This window comes from Podarcis erhardii (genome assembly GCF_964252035.2).
Source record: "Podarcis erhardii genome assembly, chromosome: 17".
Classification (NCBI taxonomy): domain Eukaryota; kingdom Metazoa; phylum Chordata; class Lepidosauria; order Squamata; family Lacertidae; genus Podarcis; species Podarcis erhardii.
Genome location: NC_138515.1, coordinates 28,056,054 through 28,073,386, shown reverse-complemented (window position 1 = coordinate 28,073,386; position 17,333 = coordinate 28,056,054). Strand labels below are relative to the sequence as shown.

The window sequence follows — 17,333 nt, the reverse complement described above, 5'->3', positions numbered from 1 at the left end:
TTGACACCAGTGAGACTGATTTTCAGGGATTTGCCTATCACAGTGTTTTATTATTGTCTGTTTGTAGCTGGGTTTTCAAAAAGGAAAAGAAAGGGTTAGAGAGAAAAGATGGTGTGTGGTCCCCTTTAACTGTCTGTCCTCCTGACCTTAACATTCATGCGCTTTTAGGATTTCTCTGGGCACCCACACAGAGAAGAAAAACAACCTAGAAAAATAAACAAACCTGAGCATCCCAAACAGCCTGCAAGCCAACAACTGGTAAGGCCATAAAAAACAATCGCTTTCAAATTAGCCAGATGGCAACTCTGACTTCCTGAGCAATATAAAAGGAAAACGGGGGCGGAGGGATGCCAAGAATGGAAATATTTGTAACGGTTCAAGAAAAGGCCACAAGAATGATTCAGAATAAATGTGAAGTAAGATCTTCACACACACACACACACACACACATATAGCACACCCACAATTGCACGATGTGATTACGACAAATCAAGGTTATCACACAGGTAACAGTCACCAGAGGGACGTGGGTGGCGCTGTGGGTAAAACCTCAGTGCCTAGGACTTGCCGATCATATGGTCGGTGGTTCAAATCCCCGCGGCGGGGTGAGCTCCCGTCGTTTGGTCCCAGCTCCTGCCTACCTAGCAGTTCGAAAGCACCCCTAAGTGCAAGTAGATAAATAGGTACCGCTTTATAGCGGGAAGGTAAACAGTGTTTCCGTGCGCTTTGCTGGTGCTGGCTCGCCAGAGCAGCTTCGTCACGCTGGCCACATGACCCGGAAGTGTCTCCGGACAGCGCTGGCTCCCGGCCTCTTAAGCAAGATGAGCATGCAACCCCAGAGTCGGTCATGACTGGCCCATACAGGCAGGGGTACCTTTACCTTTAACAGTCACCAGGAAGCCAGAACTGCTTGGGAGAGATGAAAGTTGAAGGTGGCTTGGAAGGCGTACCTATGTTTGTGGTGTGAATACTAATCCCACGCTCACCTTTCAGAAACAGAATGGGTAAGACCTTTTGAGAAATCCGAAAACAGTGAGTATGAGGCAACTTAATTGTGTGTGCACCATGATGACAGATGCCTCTGTAGTTTATGATGCTCCGAACTGTAGCACTCTCTCTCTCTCTCTCTCTCTCTCTCTTAACTATGATCAGTCTCCAGCCTCTGTGGCAGATCTGGGGTTCCCTGTGCAGGTTGTGAATCAGCTCCAGCGCTTCTCTATAAAATATGCCACACTTTTAAAAGCAAGTCTCAGGCCATCAAAGGTCACTGGGGAACCACAATTCCAATCTTAACGTGCCTAACAGTGTATTACATCTCCTCACCTGCAGCAGAATACTACAGTGGTACCTCAGGTTAAGAGCTTAATTCATTCTGGAGGTCCGTTCTTAACCTGAAACTGTTCTTAACCTTGAGGTACCACTTTAGCTAATGGGGCCTCCCGCTGCCGCCACTGTGCGATTTCTGTTTTCATCCTGAAGCAAAGTTCTTAACCCGAGGTAATATTTCTGGCTTAGCGGAGTCTGTAACCTGAAGCGTCCATAACCCGAGGTACCACTGTAGTTCACATGCAACTTCTGGGGCCAAGCAGTGTTGGTTTATTTTATCAACCTGGTCTCATAATTATGCTCCCAGCTTGTTCCTTGGTTAATACCGTATTTTTCGCTCTATAAGACGCACCAGACCATGAGACGCACCTAGTTTTTGGAGGAGGGAAACAAGAAAAAAAAATCTGAATCTCAGAAGCCAGAACAGCAAGAGGGATCGCTGCGCAGCAATCCCTCTTGCTGTTCTGGCTTCTGGGATAGCTGCGCAGCCTGCATTCACTCCATAAGACGTACACACATTTCCCCTTACTTTTTAGGAGGGAAAAAGTGCGTCTTATAGAGCAAAAAATACGGTATTTCTCCCACACACCTGTTACCCAGCTCTGTGTTTCAATTCACTCTGTATTCCATGCTTTACCTGTACAGTACCATTGTTTTGTAATTTGTTACCAGTTTGTGGTTTGTGTTTCGTTTTCTTTCCCATCACCAAAAACAACAACAACAATAAAGCTGCCCAGAGTGGCTGGGGCAACCCAACACAATGGGCGGGGTATAAAATAACAACAACAACAACAACAACAACAACAACAACAACAACAACAACAACAACTGTTCTTTTTTATAAACTTTATTAGGTTTGTATTCAACACAATCAATGTAAGCACAATAGAAAATTCATAAATCCAGATTCCGCCCCCCTCCCTTGACTTCCCCCAACCTCCTCTTCCGGTTCTTTAAATATTTGCTACTGCTGCTTGTTTTGTTTCCCTTGATTTTAAAATCTTTCAACAAAATATTCTTACCACTTTGTACCATGTCTTTCCAAATTACATATTACAGTTTATTATTTCCTCAATTATCGCTCCTTAACTTATACACTTTCCCCCTTAATTGTAAGTGTTTACTCAAACCCCGCTAGTGAGTCCACTTCTTTACAATAAACGGTTCCCAGTCTTTTTAAAAGTCTTAATTGTCCTTGTCTCTGAGTTTTCCCATAAGCTTCGCCATTTTGGCATAGTCCATTAATTTTGCTTGCCGTTCTTCTTTCGTTGGTATCTTGTCGTCCTTCCATTTTTGGGCTAGTAAACTCCTAGCTGCTGTTGTAGCATACATGAATAGCTTCTTCCACTCTTTTGGCAAGTTCTGTCCTGTAATGCCAAACAAAAAAATTTCTAGGTTTTTTTAAACAAACGTTATTTTAAACACCTTTTTCATTTCATTATAAATCATTTCCCAGTACGTAGTTTTTTATTACAATTCCACCACATACGGTAAAAAGGGCCTTCTTTCTCTTTGCACTTCCAGCACTTATTAGAACTTCTTCTATACATTTTAGCAATTTTCACAAGAGTTATATACCATCGATACATCATTTTCATATAATTCTCTTTCAGAATTATACAATTAGTAAATTTTAAATTTACTTCCCATAGTTTTTCCCAGTCTTCCATTTGTATAAAGGTAAAGGTAGAGGGACCCTGATCATTAGGTCCAGTCGTGACCGACTCTGGGGTTGCGGCGCTCATCTTGCTTTACTGGCAGAGAGAGCCAGCGTACAGCTTCCGGGTCATGTGGCCAGCATGATTAAGCCGCTTCTGGCGAACCAGAGCAGTGCACGGAAATGCCATTTACCTTCCCACTGGAGCGGTACCTATTTATCTACTTGCACTTTCGAACTGCTAGCTTGTGCCCAAATAATTGTTCTTGACTAGGGTTCCATTCTCTTTGCTAATGAAGGTTTGCTTAAAATAGTGCTAAACCACCAGTCAGGCCTGGAAGGATAAAATTATACACCCACATTCCTGGAGTAATCTGACTAGTTCCCTCCAAAGTATTTATGGGTACTTAAGTTTGATTGAATAGCTATCAGCTAGGCAGGCAGGAGAGGGGAAAAGGTTAGAGCTAGGCCTCGTTGCCAGGGTGACAGACAAGGAGATACACATAACCAACAGGATCGCTGCCTTGCTGGCTCCCAGGGTGGAGTTTGGGGCACTATAAAATACCAAAGCCTTAATCACCAGGTCTGGCCCCTCATAAGACCCGTGGGTCTATTTCTCTCTCTCACACACACACAGCTCCAGGAAGTCTTCCCGCAAACAACCAGATCTTCCTCAGTTTTCTATCCCCTTCCTGCATGTCTCTCTGTGTGAATTTGATTGTGCCAGGATGTTCTCAAATTAGATGTGTTAGTAATATGGTGAGAGCAATTTTCTGCTTCAGATTCCGTTTCCTGCGCTCCTGTCATAGTCATCCCTGATTGCCTCATCTCTTCGTCTCTCGAAAGGTCAATTGTCCTCTGCCTGGAGCCAATGATGGATCACAGGGATGCTCTGGGAAGATCACACTAGGACTCAGGATTTTAAAACCTGATTTATTATTAGATGGTGTTGTTAATTAGTTTTATGGCAAGGGCTATAAGTGAACATTTGCTGTAACGCTTACAGTTAACCTCCCTTTACCCTGCTTTTTAAAAAGCCAATCATTTTCCATCGTGACTAAATGGCACCATTCTTGGGGACTTCCTGGGCTTGTCAGTAATTATTTGAAAAATGCAAGGGCACAATCCAGACCAACATAAGCAGTGTGTGTCCATGGAAGAATTAAACACCTTCTTGACTTTCTCCTACTGAAGTGAATGAGATGCAAAAGTGCTTACTTACCTTTGGACGGCTCATGCCTCAAGTTTATTTAAAATATATGCATCCTATATTTACTCAAGTATTATTAAGTCCCCTTAAAAGCAGATGTAGACCAAGTCTGATGCATCATAAAGGCTACAATCCTACACACACTTAGCTGGAAATAAGTCCCTTTGAACCCAGGTGGGTTTACTCCTGAGTAGACATGCATAGGGTTGCACTGGAAATCTCTCTGTTGACACTTTTTATTTCAAAAATATATTTTTAATGTACAGGCTTGCCATGTGACCTCCAAAAACAGACTCACCGTTATGAGAAAGCACATCACATCTGGCCTTGAAACAGAGGCTGCCTTGGACAATGGTTTTGTTGCATCTGCCAATATGAAAGCAAGCAAACACAGACACTGAGCTTTCTAAGTTGCCAGAACACCTGTAATCAAAGATGCATCTGCACCTGCATCACACCTTACCCAGGTCTCCTCCCAGTTCTCTTTGCTTCATGATCCACCATTTACTGACAGAAGATTGGGAAGCTATTGATCATGAATTGTTAAAAAACAAAAACACCACCCTACATAGCAAGCTCCACAGCATGTTTTCCCCATAAGGCCACCTTGTCTGTTACCTTTGCAGGGAGAATTGCTCCTCCAGTAGTGTCTGGAATGCAGACAGACCAGATCCATGGAGAGACTTCTCACACCAGTGACTGGGAACGCTAGGAGGGGAAGCAGCCACCTGATCCAGCCGACCTAGACACACAACCAGCGATGCATCAAGTGAGCATCTTCCCAGCAACAGCACATTGCCAGGAAGGTGGTGCTTGAAATGGTCCTTTGGCGCAATGGTAGAGTTAAGAATCAAGCTCAGCCACTGAAGTCACCACCCTCCCATGCTAACACTTTGGCTTAAGAAAAAGGGAGCCAATTGTTCTTTGGGCAGTGTGGGATCGAGAGGGATAGAGAGACAGAGAGGGATAGAGAGGGATAGAGAGAGATGACAGTTGCATTGGAAGTAAGCATGGACACCGCAGGGATTTGAACCCCGTCCTGGGAACCAGGAGCGCCAACCACCAGTGTCTTTTGCTTTTTTTTGAGCAATGCAACAAGGGGAAAAGCAAAACCTGAGAGAACATTCTGCTAATGTTCTCTCAGGAAAAAGAAAACCTTAAGATATTAAGAGCTCTTTGGAGAGACTTGTGGAGAGAGCAGGAAAGAAAATGAGAAAAAGGAGAGACCAATACAAAAGACATTGTTTTGAAAACAGACGACTCAGTGGTAGAATGTGAACTTACCTAAAGCAGCACTGTCCTAATGCTGGTGACTCTCTGGGAAGCCTGAAGAAAAGAGGAGCTGGAACAAAAGAAGTCTTCTCCTACCTGCAGGTGAGCCTCATTGCGTCCTAAATGTCCTTCTGTCATGGAATACCATTTTGACCGCCATTTTATTTGAATCTGGATGAGCCATTAATCTAGAGGGGCAGAACAGAGACATCTAGAATCACTAGTTTGTCCCCAGTCACCTTCCACCAATCTTACAGAAAATGAGATTTAAAAACAAACCAACAAAAAACCCCAGCTTGCTTACCACCATGACTTCTGGGACTCTGCTGGAAGAGCTGGCTTTATTTGAGTGTTGCAGGATCTTTGGAGAGACCTGTGAAGAGACCAGCAGAAAAGAAAATGGGAAAAAGGAGAGACCAATAGAAAAAACATTTTCTTGAAAAAAGACAACTGAGTGGTGGAATGTGAACTTACCTAAAGCAGCACAGTCCAAGTGTAGGCGACTCTCACTTCAGGTACACTGAACTCTGAAAAGCTTGAAGGAAAGAAGAGCTAGAAGAAAAGAAGAAATCTTCTCCTACCTGCTGGTGAGCCTCATCGGGATGACATGGAATAGGGCCTCTTCTGACGACTTCGTCACCCCAACCTGAAAGAGTCTTGGCCCAATGAGTTGCAGACGGAACACAACAGAGATTTCCCCCTAGACATGCAAGGGATACTCTGAGAAACCTGACGGAAAGATGAGCTGGAACAAAAGGAGAGAAGGGCGGGAACAAAAGAAGCAGTCTTCTCCTACCTGCAGGTGAGCCTCATCATGATGACATGGAATAGGGCCTCTTCTGACAACTTCGTCACCCCAACCTGAAAAAGTCTTAGCACAATGAGTTGTAGACTGAACACAACAGAACAAAATAAAAAAATTCCTTCCAGTAGCACCTTAAAGTCAACCAAGCCAACCAAGTCAACCAAGCCAACCACCTTAAAGCCAACCAAGGGGATACTCACCTAAATGCCCTTCATTCATGAAATACCATTTTGACCGCCATTTTATTTGAAGCTGGATGATCCATTGATCTAGAGGGGCAGAACAGAGACACCTAGAATCACTAGTTTGTCCCCAGTCACCTTCCACCAATCTTACAGAAAATGAGATTAGACAAACAAACAAAACAGCTGAGGGTGTACCACCTTATGCTGAAGTACTGTACTGAAGCGTCTGTAACCCAAGGTACCACTGTACTTGCAGACCACTGTTTGTTAACAGCAAGAACAGTAGAGGAAATTAACCTCAAATTAGAAAAGGTAGTGTCCCTCCTGGCTGAGTTGGCATTGTTGGCGACCCGGAACAGTCCTATTGCCACCCAAGAGTCTGGCCACAGCGCTCTTCCTCAACAAGATCTTCAAACTCAGGGGTGTAGCTGTTCTTGTGCCAGAACCCGTAAAGCCTCTTACAGAAAGAATAACAAACATGAAAACAGCAAACTAATCCTGCAAAGCTCTCAAGTAGTTCTCGATGTTTACCCTTTTAATGGTCTGCTCCCTTTCTGGAATTCAATCGCAAGTGCAAAGCGAAATTTCAAACTGTTGCTAAACATCCAGCGTGACAATCTTACCACAGTAAACCTGCTTTCATCGGACTCTCAGCATTCTAGACTTTTATTATCATTCTCTGATTCAGTTACTCCAAAACTACTTCTGAAATACAAGACCTGCCTACAGGATTATAAAATTATCTTGAGGCATGTTTTTGAAGACACAGAATTAAAGCCTTTACTGCCGAATTGTCTGTGCAGTCGGAGTGACTCCAATCAATCCAAGCCCTCATCATCAGCGGGCATCGAGAACTACATGAGATACAGTAAGTCTTTACCTTACGATTGTAAATGGGGTGTTTCCTTTGGGCAGCGAAGGAGAGTTTACATTCATAAATATTAATGGAGCCAGCACAGTAGACTATTGTCTCACAAACAGGAAGACCTTTAAATCAATCAAAAACTTTAGTATTGATAACAGAACCATCTCCCTCTGATTCTCTCCATCTTAGGCCAAAACTCAGATCGGAGGTCACACATAGAACAAGAGATAAACGGTCAAGCTAAAGGGTCAGTAAAGCGTAGGAAAAAATGGACCCCTGAGCTGGCTATCTTAGCCGAGACCAGACTGAATTCGCAAACTGCAATTAGTTTAAGATCAACTATAATTAATGCTCTTTCAACAGATTCTTCCTTGACGGCTTACAGAAAACTCATTGAGTACTTGCAGGATGTGGTCTCAGTGAACACAAATCTAGCCAGTAAGCCCAACATTGTTAAAGGGGGAGCAACTGGTTTGACCAAGAGTGCCACATGAAGAAGAAAGCCTTAAGGGACTCTTATTTGGCTTATAGAAACACTGGTTTAAATTATCTACCTTCAACTTATTTAAATATCAAAAAAGAGTACAAAACTCTTTTGGCCATGAAAAAAAGGCAGTTTGAACAAAATTCCTGGTCCCTGTTACTGAATGCTTCGCCAAATAATGAAGTCAAACTCTTCTGGCAATTGGTATCCGGTATGCTAAGTAACAGTTCCGCAGCCCCTAGCTATGCCATCCCAGCCCAAGTATGGGAAAACCATTTCAGAAAAATATTTACAATTTGAACTCCTCCCCTGCTTTTATGATGAAGGTTCTGCAGAAATGTCATTGCTCCCATGATGGAACCTGGTTACAGCAGAAGAGGCCCTACACATTAATTAGGAACCTGAAGACCCTGGGAAACGACTTTATTCCAGCTGAGTTGATTACATAAAACCAGCACTGGTTGGCCCCTCTTCTTGCTGCACTTTTTACAGCAGTTAACAATTCAGGCAAAGTACGGATCAGTTGGAAACATGCAATAGTTGTCCCAATTTTTAAGAAAGGTCAGTCAAACATGCCTTCTAATTATAGTTTTGCTCTCTATAATAGGAAAGCTTTATGCCTGCTTTCTCTGTATCAAACTGACAACTTTTCTGAATGACAATGACATAATATCTGAAGCTCAGGCCGCCTTTTACGAGAATCACTCAACATCAGACCATTGCCTAGTGCTGTCCCTCCTAGCTGAGAAGTATACTAGACCTCTTCAGGGAAAACTATTTGTGGCCTTTATGGACCTGAAATTGGCCTTTGACTCTATTTCCAGATCCAAATTATGGTCCAAATTACACCTGATATTGCAGGATAAATGCCTTTTCTACCTTATCTTTTTTTTTCTCACAGCAGCTTCATCCTCAAAATGCCTTCTTTGCTTTTCCACACTGGAAACGACAGTATTATAGTATTTTTTTAAAAAAATTAAATATTAAATATTTGGGAGCAGCCCAGAGTGGCTGGGGAAACCCAGCCAGATGGACGGGGTATAAATAATAAATGATTATAATATTGTTATTATAACCTCAGGAAGGTGTTACACACAAGGACTTTCCAGACTTTCTAGCAAGAGACAAGAAGTCAGTATGCTCCTGTAATGGTTCTAGGGGTTGCTCGTGCGTAAACCGGCGCCACACTTGGCTGGGTGGCCTGAGTGAACCTTTTCTGTCCGGACAGCCACTCACCCGTGGCTGTCTCAATCGCTGGCAGAATCCGTCAGTGGGCGTTTCTTAAACTTCTTCCAGCAAAGAAGCTCTTTGACGCCTAGTCTCCTCCTACTCTCCCTGCGCGGAAGCCTTCTGCGCAAGGAGGGCGTAGGCAGCGGAGGACCCTTACTCTCCCCGCTGGTCCCCGGCAAGGAGTCAAGGGACCGCCTCGCCGATTCCCCCATCTGCCCCCCTTCTCCACTGGTGCTACGCTGATTCTCTTCCCCAGAAGATGGGCTGCCTCTCCCCATGCCGGGACGCTCTCTGGAATCCCTCTGGAGCTTGCTCTCTCCTTCCGGCACTGATGGCAGTTCCCTGACAGCTCCCCAAATCCCTCCCTTCTCATCTCTTCTATTTCTGGCTTCAGTAAAAAACTTATTATCAAAGTATTACTAAGAACATTGCACAGGGCTTTCAGTTATTGTGTTACCAGCCACACTTCATCAGCCTGGATCCACCAACACTTCTTGCTTCTATGTCTTTCCTGTGCTAAAGTCTTCCCAATCTTGGCTTTTCTAGCTTCAGCAATGAAAACCTCACACATTTCCTAACATCAGATGGCTTCTCTAGTTGCCTTTTAAAAGAAAAACTTTCCATTTCCGCTACCTATTTTTCACTGTGCTTCAAGCAAACTTCATATCCATCTATGTGCTTTCATGTGCTCCTTTTTACATCCAAAGACTAGTTAGTTTGAAAAGTAAGCAAAACTTGATTTATTCCCTTCATATTCCTTCATTTTCTCTTGGCTTCTCTAGTTGTCATGTGGTGTTTTTTGTTTTGGTGATTATCCTTAAAATCTTCGTCTTGGTATTTTTCTGAGTTTTCAGTTTAGATTTTGCTTGGCTAAGCTTTCTTTTGGGGACTTTCTCAAAGTCCATCTTTTGTCCACAATTGACTGTCCCTCTTTGATTAGGATTATTTCTTCTTTGGTCTTCTAGTTTCTTTCTGTTTCCGTTTGATTTCAAAATTATTGCTTCTCCTAACATGTTTTAGACAGATACCTAATTAATACATATATATCAGCTCACAGGTGAAAATTACTTGTACCTCTTTTTGAAGTTGTAAACAGTAATGTTTCAGTAGAGTAAAATCCCTTTGTTTACTTAAAAAATTAACCTAAACTGGTTTCAGTTGTGTTTACAAACCTGTCTCCTCTTTCCCAGCCGGGTCTCTCTCCTAATCCCTCTGCCCCTTAACTCCTTCAGCTCTGACCAGTGAGAGGGCCAACACCAGTACTATAGCCAGGGACAGGCTCACTCACTGGAATGCGGCTCGCTCCCTCCACCACCTGTCATAATGACACATAAAAAAGTCCCTTGCAGCATTACTACAGTGGGTGTAAATGTCTTCATTTTCAGCACGCAATCATTGCAGGGCTTTGGTGAGGAATTAGTATTTTCATCCCACATTCATACATTCTGGAAATAAATGTGTTTCACACTGTTCCTTTCATCGTCTTATTATTAAGGTGTCTCCCTCGTCATTTCATCTTGACCCACACTTGAATAAACCTGCAAACAGATGTGTGTTTACTCAGAAATTAGTCCTGGTATATTCTATGGGCCTTACCCCTTCGTGTTTTTAGGATTGCAGCTGAATATGTTGGATTGGGGAGGCATGCTCATCACTTATTGGCATTTATTAACCCATTGCACTCTCAAGTGACCACCGTGGTGAAAAAGGGCTGAGGGAAAAGCTATGGGAAGAGGGGCTGGCTTGGGACCATGGGCCTAGCCAAGGGGGCAGGGGGCAGGTGCCCCCCTAAATCAATAAAAATACTTAACTAACTGAGGTTCTGCCCTCCCTAAGAAAAGCCTGCCCCCCAACATAAATCCTGGCTACGCCCATGCCTGGGACTCAGTGGCCCCCATTGAATTCTATGGAACAAAATAAACAGGTTGCAATCTGGGGCACAGCTGAAAAGGACAGCAGTTGCTTCTCACTCCAGACGCTTGATACTGCATACACACATTTTAGTCTAGAATCAATGGAGTCTGAGTGCTGGTGTGTGTTTTTAAATGTACAGGCAGCAACTATTTTACATGCATCCGATTGAGGTGTGACCGTCAGACACTCATCTCTGTGGACCTGGAAGTGGCCCAAAAAGGGAGTGGAACGAGATGGGGGCAGGGTGGGGCGGGGGTGGGGGGAACAGGGTCCGCCAACAGGCGTGAAGACCCAGAACGCAACCCCCATGCAAATGGGCAGTTGCCTGTAATCCACACGGTCTAGAGCTATTGCACATCTTTTGTCTGAAAAGTGCTTCTTGAGATTGTGTACACCCTATGGGAGCAATTCAGTGTTATGTTATTATTGTAGTGGTTCAACTTGCCAGATGGAACAGTCCCTCCTCTCTGAGACTCCATCCCAGCATGCTTTTCCAGGGGTTCTCCTGACCCTCCCAGAGCCATTTTGGGGGAATACACAGGCAGGGGACAGTAGTTTCAGGGTCCGTTCCATAACCTACGAGCTATGTAGCCTTTTGTCCTCAGGTAGGGAAATCAAAGCATCAGCTGATGCATGAATGAGCATATGATTTCCTTCTTTGTACAGGTGCCCATTCATCCCCACTGCCCAGCAGAAGCAAATGGTGTGTTGATGGTGGTTGGAGCATGCTGGGCTTGGAAGGGGGAGGGTGAAAAAGATGTCCTTCCTTGGAGGCATCTGTGCTCTGGCCACCAAAAGGTCATCTCAGGGGAGGGGAGGAAGCCCACCAGCACCTGATTCTTAGCAGCTTGTTGGAAGGTTTATGGCGTTCCTTTATTGCTCTCATTTCCTTGAGGTGTATTGAAAGCTACAGAACACCAAAGGCCAAGGAAATGAACGACTTGGAATACGGAGGCAAGTGTTCATCCCCAACCAAGACTCAACAGTGTCTTAAATTTAATGAGATGGATTTTGTCTTTGAGGCAACAAAGCATCTTTTCAACCATAAAATAAAAACCATTGCAATGGGGATGTTGTGGTGTCATGCAAGTGAATAAATGGCACCATTTTTGTATGACTAGATTGCTGGTTAAGTGTTGGCTGCTTGTTTTTTGATCCGGTTCTGGAATTAGACCTGGTTCTAGAATGGGTGGCTGCTAGCTCTGGAATCTGTGACCCAGCTGGTATGGTCCTGTTCATATTCTTGACCATTGGGCCTCTCTAAAAGTAAATCCCATTGGTGAAATGTGACTCTAATTTTAATTCAGAAAACATTGGATGCCTCAGGTGCTAATACCCTGCAAAACAGAAACACTGGTGTATAAGTGAAGATTAAGATATGCGCTCGGAAGGCTTTGCTTTAAATTTTACCTCGGCCATGAATTCTCTAGCGGGCTTTAGCTATGCTTGCCATTTCTATGCCTCAAAAATGTCCCCACTCTGGCAACATACCAATAAGAGTACAGTGGTACCTCGGGTTGTACTTAATTCGTTCCAGAGGTCTGTTCTTAACCTGAAACTATTCTTAACCTGAAGTACCACTTCAGTTAATGGGGCCTCCTGCTGCTGCCGTGCCGCCGGAGCACGATTTCTGTTCTTATCCTGAAGCAAAGTTCTTAACCTGAAGCGCTATTTCTGTGTTAGCAGAGTGTGTAACCTGAAGCATATGTAACCCAAGGTACCACTGTACTGGCCTATTTTACAGGGCTGTGGTAAGGCTGTCTGAGAAAACGAAAGCAATTTGAGCCATTTTGCTTGCCTCAGCAGCATGCACGGGGGCGGGGGGGGGGCAGGGACACACATACACCTCAAACCTGAATAATATAAATGTTCATTATTAACAGAAATCTTATTTTTTTAAGTTTTCAGAAAGTGTTTATGCCTAGCTAGGTTACAAGTAATAGGAGTCATCAGAGAGATAAGCACAGAGTGGAGTCTAAACAGAGAGTCATGCTCTCCTGAGTGATAATCAAATTACGTTTGTAAGTTTTAAGGAAGCTCTGTGAGGGGAAATGGTTAAAACGGCAGAAATGTGTAAAAAGTAATAAAGGGAAGGAATTTCAGACAAATTGAGGGAAGTCAAAAAAGAGAAGTAAGATGTAATTAAGATGTATGGAATGTATAAATTTGTTTTTGTATTAGAAAACCAATAAAAATATATTATAGAAAAAGAGAGTCATGCTCTCACCTCATTCCCCCCCCCCCATCAAAGTTCCCAGGGATAGAAATGCTGCTGTGACCCAGTTTTTCCCACACCTGCCCCCTCACAGGTATCATTCTGACATGCTTAAGTGGGTACGAATGAACCTGTGGCACTTCTCCAAGCACTGATTGTGGCCTCCCTCACCACAGTAATCCAACGAAGATCACTTCTGTGATACGCACGGACTCAACAATGGCAGTGCTACTGAGTGGTGTGCCGTCACAAGCCGTTGTTGGCAGCCGTCAGTCCCGAGAGACAAGCTAAGACTGCATTAACTGGTTTCTTCTTGCAGTACAGATTGCGTTGAGCTATACGGTAGTTCCTGCTGCAGTTTTGGGTGACCTTTTAAGCAGGGGAAAGAAAGGTTACCTAGGAGAAAAATTGAACAGGCAGCAGTATATTTCAAAAAAAATAAATCAGTTTCAGGATAGCTATATTTCCTGTTTCCTTTTCGTCATAGATGTAATGACAGTATGACTCATTGTTTTGGGGTTTTTAGTACGTAATACTTGTAACTTTAACGTAACTTTGGAAGCAAATTCCATTCCATTCCAGAAAGGGAAAACAGGATGCACATACAGTTGTACCTCGGATTACATACGCTTCAGGTTACAGACTCCGCTAACCCAGAAATAGTGCTTCAGGTTAAGATCTTTGCTTCAGGGCGAGAACAGAAATTGTGCTCCGGCGGCACGGTGGCAGCAGGAGGCCCCATTAGCTAAAGTGGTGCTTCAGGTTAAGAACAGTTTCAGGTTAAGAACGGACCTCTGGAACGAATTAAGTACTTAACCAGTGGTACCACTGTATATGGAAAACGGATCAGGAAACATAAAAACATGCTCCCAAACTGTCTGTTGGAGTGGGGTTTAAATGACAGAGGGGGCCCAGCCCCTTTACCTTTTGTGATGGCCCCCACAGCTACTGTTTTCTGTGTGCAGGTGTGTTTGTCAGTGAGGTTTTCAGCCTGAGAATACCAGAAAGGCAGCATTGGGGACATCTGGTGCCCCAGCTAGGCATGCAGCAGCTGCCGGGGCAGCGCTACCCGCAAAGGACAACACCAAAGGAAGCGGTGCTGTCCCTTTGGTGGAGGCACTTCAGGCGAGGAACAAGGGCATGGGCCAACCCCCTCGTGTTAAAATTATTGTCTTAAAGGAGATGGGGTTTTTTAAACTTGGGTGGGTGCTGTTTTATTTGGAGGGTTAGGTCGTTTAAAATTGTTGTTAAATGTTACATGTTAATTTGGATTTTTGGATTTTTGGACTGGAGAACTGTTCAGGGGTTTTCATTGGGGAGTGTTTATGAGTGTCTATACATTTATATTGTTAATCGTTTTGATTATTTTTATTATGTCATTTCTGTTTTGTATATTGTAACTTTGAGTTGTGAACCACCCTTAGACCTATGAATACCAGGCAATATACAATTGTTAACAACAAAAACAACGGAGTTCCAAACAAGGTAGCAATTCACAGGTTTTGACAATGCAGAAAAATCAAAACAAAGATGATGCAACATGTGGGTTGTCAGTTGGAAGCAACCTTTGTCCTCCCCCCTCATCCTTCACAACTTGCTGCCTTCCAGATGTTTCCAACTACTACTCCCATCAGGCTGTGTTATGGATAAAGTAAAACATAGGAGTGTGTTCCATATTTCTTAAAGCTACAGTAGTCTCCAACATGTCTCAATTCTCCAAAGGAACACAGAGCCTGGGAACCCCTCGGGGATCTTGCAGAGAGTGTGAGTGACACACAACCTTTGTAACAAAACATTATACCAAAGGTTTTCAACCTTTTTGAGTCCATGGCTCCCTTGACCAACTACATTCTTTCTGCGGCACCCCTGTGGGGCTCAGGAGCCCAGTTATGTCACCCCTTGCCTGCAAAGCTGGCAGCCTCTCGCCCTTTTTCAAACACCCTCCCTTGTGGTGTGTTCCCTCAGCCTCCTCTCCTCTCCCCTCTCCTTGGGGTCATCTGGGCAGCCGCCGCTGCTGCCCTTGGTCTCTGAGCTGCCCCACCCCACCTCAAAGAGAGGTGTCTCCTCACACTGCCCCACAGGGGCCTGGGACTTGTCTGTCTATACTCCATTCCCAACAGCAAGGACTGGCTGAGTGGGCTCCCTCAACCACTTGCTAGCTTACTCTGAGGCCACCTCAGCTCCTGGCAACCAGCACCCCCTGGCCAGCCCCAGAGGCACCATTCTCCTGGGGAGCTTGTAGCCAGGGCTGATGCAACAAACATCTGGGCAAGCCTGGGCAGAGATGTGAGAGAAGAAGAAGAAGAAGAAGAAGAAGAAGAAGAAGAAGAAGAAGAGGAGGAGGAGTAGTTTGGATTTGATATCCCGCCTTTCACTCCCTTTAAGGAATCTCAAAGCGGCTAACATTCTCCTTTCCCTTCCTCTCCCACAACAAACACTCTGTGAGGTGAGTGGGGCTGAGAGACTTCAGAGAAGTGTGACTAGCCCAAGGTCACCCAGCAGCTGCATGTGGAGGAGCGGAGACGCAAACCCGGTTCCGCAGATTACGAGACTACCGCTCTTAACCACTACACCACACTGGCTCTCCTCTGAGGGCATCAGAGGAGGAAAGGAAGGAAGGAAAGAGGAACAGAGGCCAGTGTTGCCCATGGCACCCCTGACCCTCATTCAAGGCACCCTGGGGTGCCACAGCACACTGGTTTAAAACCCCTGCATTATACCATACAAAAACCAGAACAAAACAACCCCCATAACTCTATCATTTGAGCATGACTTTTGCTCTGGTAGCAGTGTCTGCTTCCGTCCATAATCTTTGCCAATGCAAGTGATTAGGTAATGCCTGGAGTCTTCTTAACTAGGGCACAGTTTTCATACGGTCGCCTTGCTTAACACTGAAACTATAATCCTCGAATTGATCTGCTTCTGTAAGCTCCTCTGTCTTACGTTGGACTTGCCCCAACAGCATGCTTTGAAAGAAAATAAAGAAATGTCAGGCAACGTCTTGGCCTCTAAGAACAGCAAAACAAAGAAACCATTAGGTTTCAGGACTGTTTAGACCTCACAAGAGGGCTAGGGCGCATCCTGGCAACAGTAGACTGTGATCTTCCAAGCTCTAGGCCAGCTCCCTGTTCAGACTGAGACATTGCAAACTTCCAACTGCTGACGTGATTGTTCATCCTTATATTGGGAAAGCTACTTTCATGAATACCCAGTGAGACAGTGAACTAGAAGAGAAAGAACTCCCCTCATTGTCCCTTTTCACTCCAGGGCTGTTTTCTTTTGCAAGGCCCAATACAGAAAAACCTGCAAAATAAGGGATTTGGTGGCAGTGGGGTGAGGAGGGGGGAAAACCCAAACTCTGTCAGGGATTATTCACACTTACTTTCTCCCTGTGCTTTCCAGGTATGTTCCGTGCTTTAACTTTCTCACTAAAGTGGTACATGCTCTGGTTATCTCCCACTTGGACTACTGCAATGCACTCTATGTGAGGCTACCTTTGAAAGTGACTCAGAAACTACAACTAATCCAGAATGCGGCTGCCAGACTGGTGACTGGGAGCAGCCACTGGGACCATATAACAGTGGTTCTGAAAGGCCTACATTGGCTCCTAGTACGTTTCTGAGCACAATTCAAAGTGTTGGTGCTGACCTTTAAAGCCCTAAATGGCCTCAGCCCTGGATACCTGAAGGAACGTCCCCACCCCTATTGTCCATCCTGGACACTGAGGTCCAGCTTCGAGGGCCTTCTGGTGGTTCCCTCACTGAGAGAAGCAAAGCTACAGGGAACCAGGCAGAGGGCCTTCTCGGTAGTGGCGCCCACCCCGTGGAACGTCCTCCCATCAGATGTGAAGGAAATAAACAACTATATGACTTTTAGATGACAGCAGAAGGCAGCCCTGTAGAGGAAAGTTATTAAAGTTTGATGTTTTATTATGCTTTTCGATTTGTTGAAAGTCGCCCAGAGTGGCTGGGGAAACCCAGTTAGATGGATGGGCCCTTCTTCTTCTTCTTCTTCTTCTTCTTCTTCTTCTTCTTCTTCTCCTCCTCCTCCTCCTCCTCCTCCTCCTCCTCCTCCTCCTCCTCCTTCTCCATCATGTCTGAGTGCTCCCAGGGTCAGTTGTGAGGGAGGAGTGATAAATGTCCCTATTTGCACCTGAGGAATGTTGGAGGG

At 44.6% G+C, this 17,333-nt stretch overlaps 1 long non-coding RNA gene across 1 annotated transcript; it reads right to left on the bottom strand.

Moving 5' to 3' along the window:
- Positions 1 to 2,499: 2,499 nt before the first annotated feature.
- Positions 2,500 to 5,358, bottom strand: LOC309332777. The gene is made up of 2 exons (XR_014152330.1): positions 4,492 to 5,358; positions 2,500 to 2,693 (listed from the first exon to the last, which is right to left on the bottom strand). It is a non-coding gene; the product is annotated as an uncharacterized lncRNA (long non-coding RNA).
- Positions 5,359 to 17,333: the final 11,975 nt, after the last annotated feature.